Raw genomic sequence first — 7,320 nt, 5'->3', positions numbered from 1 at the left:
ACTTATGACACATATGGTGGAGGGAGAAGCAGACCAAGAAAGGCAAAGCTCCTCTTTTGGAAGGAGCGATAATCATACGAGCAAAATTCAGGCATGAAGAATTGGGGCCAGATTTGGAAAGGAATGGAAATGATGATGGAAGCGTTGAAAGTGCTGATATGAAAAAATTTTGATTTGGGCCTTCCCTTTGGATCTGGGATCTTTGAGCAACTTGCATTTTTTCGAAAAGACAAGAAAAACTAGGGTTCAAGTGATTTGGTGAGAAAGAATAAATGGGTTTCAATTGATTTGGGTTCAATCTTGTTTTTGTTTCTGTTTGGGTTTATGTAATTTTTTATTATTTTTAGCATTCGACGTGGTATAAATACCACTATACCACTTGCGATATAGTGACACGTCACAAGATATGCTGAGTTGTCTTCCATATGTGGCAAAAGAGACAGGTGTCGTGTTTTTACGTGCGGTAACATGTGGCTCTATTAAAAAATTGGACGGAACTTGGATGAAAGTACCAAGTTAGAATTTCGATTTACTAGAGGTATCACCTTTGACAACTTTTGGAACCGAGGTAGCTGGTTGATTTAGGCTCAAACACATGTATCAAAAAGGCCTTTAACCCAATGTGAAATGCATAAATCCCTAGTGTATATGTTCATTAATCAAAGCACAACAATCACTAAAGTAAGCAATGTAAATTTTACATCTCAAACTTCTTGGACATAAAGATCAATAATTGTAGTATCCCAAATAATTATCAAGGATAATTAGGTCTTAAATTGGGATTTGAAATCTTTGACTTTTGGAGTTGACCAAACAATGAACGTTCGCGATCACACCAGGAACGTTTTCAGTTTTCCCTCAGGAACGATCGTGTTCCCCACCACAAAGAATCGTTGACATGTTGTACTATGTGTTGAAAGGTACATCACACGCCTTCAACGTGTGTGTCAGACCGTACGACGAATGATCGCGGGTATACGCCAAACAATCATTTAACCCTAGTTTTTCACGATACGTTTAGCAAACGTCCACGAAAAGCCAAACCAGTTGATTCTTATCCATTTTGGCCTCTTCACCTATAAATTACCCCTCACCTCTACGCCTTCAATTCATTTCCACTCATTTTCACCCCCTCTTGCTCAATGTATTCCTTGTGTATGTGAGAGAGTGTTTTTGGAGGAATAAGCCATTTTTCATCCTAATGAGGTAACCTTCTTAGCCTAGTTCTTTCTTGTAGAGTTCTTTTGTAGTTTACTTACTGTTTTGTTAATATCTTTAGTTAGTTTTACATAATTGCTTAGTTTTTTCTTTAATATTAGTTTATCGATAGATTAGTAGTTTAAGTGAGGTTTAATGTAGCTAGTACTACATGGAGTTGTTATTGAGATTAGAAATATGTTAGAGCTCATGTTAAAACCCTAGAGCTTACTTTGAACTAGTTTTATGGCTTTTAGTTTCAAATTTGAGATTCTGCCCAAACGACAAACGTTCGTCATTTGTTGGACGAACAATTGTTAGATGGACAGAAAGCCTAATTTGAGTTGTTTAGGATTTTAAGACTTGTTTAGGTTGAGTTTAAGGCTGATGTTAGGTTTTTCTCAGATTTCGAGGTTGTGGAGCCTCAAGGAGACTTGTTGGAAGAGCCGTGTGATTCAAGTGAGTAAAACTCACATGGATACTTGTTATTGTTATTTTTCGTATAGATCAAATATTTTATGTATCGAAACATGCATGTTTACAACTCACATGAAATGCCATTTTAATACTGTGAACTCTATTTTGTGCAAATATGTGACTAATGGCAAGATAACGAAATTATGAAATTATGAAAACATGCATGTAAAATACGGTGTTGACTAAATTGCATCGTATAACATGGTACACCATCTCGTGCGGAAAAACAACAATGGGCTTACTATTATACGAGTTGTTCTTTATGGTCAAAAGCTTATAATGTGCTTTGATAGGTTTAGGATCCAATGATAGTTTTGTGACCGGCGCACCATGCTTGAATGGGGGTTATGGTTACAGTTTTGCGAGTAGCGTGGGCCACCCGAGGTCGGACTCTGTCATACTGCTAGTATATTATGGTATGCATACATATCCAAGGCACTGATGTTGTATTATAAGTCCGTCGGGACAACACCAACCCGGCTGAAAAGTGGTTAATATCCTGGGTAGATAATATGGAATTGAACTATAACATGATATTCTTGTTATAAGCATATATACATTATAGCAATATTATGAACATCATAATTTTGTACAATGAAATAATACTCTCTTGCATGTGATTTCAAATTAAACTGAATTCACCAAATGATAACCTATGTATCAAACGTATTATTACTCACTAAGTCATGGACTTACACTTGTATCTTTTCCACCTATGAAACATGTATTGTTTTATAGATAGTTTTTGTGATGACAGGTTCGGAGCAGCATTTGGTTCCGTTAGAGGGAGTGCTCAAGATCAGATTTAAGGAGTTAGATCCCATTTGGCTAGCATGGACCTAGTGAATTCCACTATTATATGATAGATATCATCTTTATGTTGTCTCTCGTTAAGTGTAGGCTTTGACCTCTGTTGGTAACTCTTAGAACTTTGGTTCTGGATCTGTACTATTTTGATGACTAACGACCCGCTTTTTACAAAAAGGTGTAAGTGAAAATTTTGATTTCCACATATCGTTATGACATCAACAATAACGTCATCAGAGTATAAATTGACAGCAGAATACATTTTCTTCTTTTACAATAACACATCAGAGTTAACTGAATAACCTCAATATATAAAATAATAACCATTTGTTCTAACATAATAAAATACATCCAATTAACAACATACATACCACATGCGGCACAAACATTACATAACCATTGTATATAACATCTACAAACTAAAAGTCTCATCCATAACCTAGCAGCTCCTGCCTTCGTTCCTACAAAACTCGCATGTGGTTGTGGTTAACACCACAATCCCATACTATGGTCGAGTGAGTCAACGATCCTCAACCACATAGTGACACACCGATTTATATAACCATATACAATGCATCCAAATGTTGACAGTTATATACACATACATATAATCACATTCACATATAATCATGCTACACATTCACATAACCATATCCACATATTATCATGCTGGTTCATCTACTTTATCTCTTTACTACTCATAGCCACATCTCTTCTTAACACATTATTAGCGCTATATTCTCCACTAATTTAACTCATTATTAGCGCTATTTTCTCCGCTAATTTAACACGTTATTAGTCAACCACATACCTCATTCTTCTATCACTACTTTTCTCTATTATTCCTTCAACCTTTGGTTCATCTATCGGTCTTATCAGTGTATTAATGCCTTGGTACCTAAACTTTTGTTTATCTGTTGGTTTCCTTAATTCACTGACGCCTTGGTACCTAAACCTCTAGTCTTTTTATTAAGACTTATATCACACCACAGTATAATCATGCAAACAACATCACATCCACAATCTCAACCAAAATATGTTACACATATTAAATGCCATACATCAATTAGCATATAATCAAATAAAACAGAGATCACTATATTGCTAAAGACTAAACTACACATATCACCCTCAATGAGTAAGAAATACTCACAATTCCTTCCTGCTACAAAGATTGATCCATAGATATATTCACTGCAATATACATATATAATACAAGCAAATAGTGAATCAGTATAATTCACTAAACATAGATTTAACCCTATAATCATTTCTGATTTCTTAATCCTATTATTGTTTCGATATTGTAACAGCATATAAAATCCTTCAATCATAATGCCATATATTTCATGTGGACATTATAGCTGCATTCATTATTAAATTACCAAAATACCCTTTTAAAAATACCAATTTTAACATCACATAATCAACCATAGTTAACTACATAGCCCTAAATTAGCAAATTCACAATATCCCCACATCACAATCCATTCGGCCAATCACCACAATATTTGATCAATTAGACTTCAAACACTCAACCAACAACAAGGGATTAAACTCCATTTTGAAAACCTTATTTTATAAACATAACTTAAATCAGTAAATGATAAGAATCTTATCCGAAATATCTAAAATATCTTTTTAGGATATTTTGTAAAATATCTCAAAATATCTTCTGGGATATTTTGTAAAATATCTCAAAATATCTTCTGGAATATTTTGTAAAATATCTTACTAGGACGCTTTGTAAAATATCTCAAAATATCTACTGGGATATTTTGTAAAATATTTCAAAATATCTTTTGAGATATTTTATAACATACGTAATCATAAAACATGTTATTCTTTTCATAAAACATGTTATTCTTAATCCGTTCTACCTCTTTATCTTTTAAAATGTCTTTTCCATTTTCTTATCTTTTCTACTAATCAAGAGATAACGTAGAGAGAATCTTAGAGATTCTTACCTTAATCAAAACTCGAGAGAGAGATCCTTCTTTCCTCTTTGTTGCTAGACACCCGAGAGGAAGAAAAAGAAAGGAATTAAGAGAACTTTTCCCACAATGCTCACACACCCTAAATCCGGCTAAGATAGAGTGATGGAGATCTTGATTCTCATTTTCTTGTACCAATCTGGGAGGTAGAGAGAGAGAGTTAGAGATATTTATATATGTTCGTGAAGAAGAAAAGAGAGTTCTTCTTGTTTTGAACCGAAACTAAAAGGGAAAGAGCAAGAGCTCTTCATGCTATGGCATCCATTGATGGAATGATGCAAAGAGTCATGAAAGAACTAGAGAAATCAAGAGAAGGGAAGGTATAGACTTACCAAAAGTTGACATCCAAGGGAGAAGAAGATGCAATCCTTCTTCTTTGATTTCTTTCCTTTTTGATTCTAATCATGCACAACAAAGAAAGGGAGAAGGCTGCTGCTGATTTGAGGGAAGATCAGAGCTTCCATGCTCTGATTTCTGTTGCAAGAATAGAAGAAGAACACTAAGAGAGAAAGCGAGAACCAAGAGAGAGATTTGAGAGAATTTATCCAAGAGAAGAAGAAGATGCGATTTGTGAGAGGAGCCATCCTTATATAGAGAAATAAATGGTCCAGATCAATCTATTTTGATCTGATGTAATGGCTAGAAGACCAACTTGAAGGGCAAGTTAGTGAGTCATCACAATCATAATTACATTTCATAATATATCTTATCTTATTAACCTTATCCTATAATTAGGTAATTTTATCCTTAAATATTCACTTGACCTTATAGTAACTATTAAACTACCATACAAGACAAGAATGGACACTTGTCAAATTAAGAAAGCATCAGAAAATCAATAGGGTGACGTGGCAGAACCTTGGGCTGCCACGCATGCATGTTGTCCAGTCCAGGGGCAGTAGGTTCACAGATAGTTTCGGCAAATCTACAAAAATTTAATTTCTATGAAACTTTATAAGTAGATAGAGGACTTCAAGATGAGCGTTCTGGCTTTTGAATTGACCAAAACAGAGTTTGTTTGACCCTATTTTTATTATTCTAAAGTTTAAGGTTCCTTTTAACATGCCGATACACTTATACATATTTTTCAATAAACATTTAATCTCTTTGAACATATCTTGATGAATATTTATGAATAAATATTCATATTTACTTTATTAGGACATAAATCTGATTTTAAGATATTTTTATTTAATATCTTAAAATACGGGATGTTACAACTGGACTTTTGACCATGTTTTGGGAGCTTTGGCTATTATTATGATGATGATGATGATGTTTTAGTTTACTCTAGCTATTCTTGTGATTGTAGATTTTACAATGCTATCTTTACTTATTTTAAGTGAAAGTCTTCCGCTGAAGACTCTCTTCGGAAAGGATGAGGTCCTTGTGGCCTTGTTCTTCTTAGAATAAAGTTGGGAGATGAACCATGAAGTTAACTACCAGTTAGTTAATTTCACTGGGGCGTTACAGTTGGTATTAGAGCATTAGGCTCTGAAAGACTATTGGACTTATAAAGATAGCTCTAGGAAGATAATCATGCCAGAGCTTAAAATAGTTACCCCTTAGAATTTTGCCTTGAGTGTTACTTGGATTCGACTCGGTTTTGACTCTACTGCTTATTACAGACAATGCCACCTCAAACAAATCCAACGACCGAGGCCAACACCCTAGAATTGGTGGACAATGGGGAGGACACCCACCCTGAGTCTATGGACATACCAGTTCATGCAGCTGTAAACCCAGAGTCGACGAAACTCAGTACAGTAATTACCCAGCAAGTCACGTCAATGGCGTAGGACCAAGAGGCTAGGTGTCCTGCCGAAGGACGGGGTTGTACCCTGAAGGACTTCTGTAGTCACAACTTTAATAACTTCAATAGGAGTGGTGATCACTTTAGTGCAGAAAATTGGCTGAATGACACTAATGAGCTTTTGGATACAATTGGCTGCACCATGGAGGAGAAGGTAAGGTATCCCACTCATAGACTGACTGACAAGGCAAAGAGATGGTGGCAACTGAAGAAGAACCTACTTATATTGGACTTAGGTCGGAACACGCCATCACTTGGGAAATCTTTAAGGATGAGTTCCACAAGTAATTCTTTCCTCGAGTGGTGCAGGAGGCAAAGACCAGGGAGTTTATGGACTTAGTTCAAGGGAGCATAACGATGATGGAGTATGCGACTAAGTTCATTCAGTTGTCGAGGTTTGCTGTATACCTCATTCCATAAGAGAAAAAGAAGGCGAAGAAGTTCGAGAGAGGCCTTAGCCTGCGTATTAAGACCATGATGACGTGCTTCGACATCCACAACTTTTCTCAATTGGTGCATCACGCCTCAATTTATGAGGAGAGCTTGAAGGAAAATGCAGCGGCCCTTGCAGAGCAGAGGAAGAGGACCTTCATTCATGGAGTTTCCTCTGGAAGAGACGGACCTAGTAAGAGTGCGGTTGTAGGAAGTCAGCCCTTTTAATTGAGCTTTCAAGGACACGCTCCAGGCATTCTGCAAAACCAGTCCCAGCAGCCCCAAAGGAGTCAGGCACCTGAGCTGTGCCAAAAGTGTAACAAAGTTCACTAGGACTCTGTAGAGTAGGTACAGGCACCTGTTATCGGTGTGACCAATTTGTTCATTTTAGTAAGGATTGTACGGTTAAGGCAGAAGCCCCACAACAAGGAAACACACCAAGACTATTGGCTGCAGCACGAGTCTATTTGTTTATTCCTGGAGAGCCGGAAAGAGATACAGAGGTGGTGACAGGTACTATCCCCATCTTTGGTTCAGAAGCTACCCACTCCTTTGTATCTAGAACGTTTGTAAAATTGTCTAGACTCTCTGTTAGAGCCT

Source organism: Alnus glutinosa, chromosome 8, assembly GCF_958979055.1.
Source record: "Alnus glutinosa chromosome 8, dhAlnGlut1.1, whole genome shotgun sequence".
NCBI lineage: Eukaryota > Viridiplantae > Streptophyta > Magnoliopsida > Fagales > Betulaceae > Alnus > Alnus glutinosa.
Note: the sequence above shows the minus strand (reverse complement) of the source record.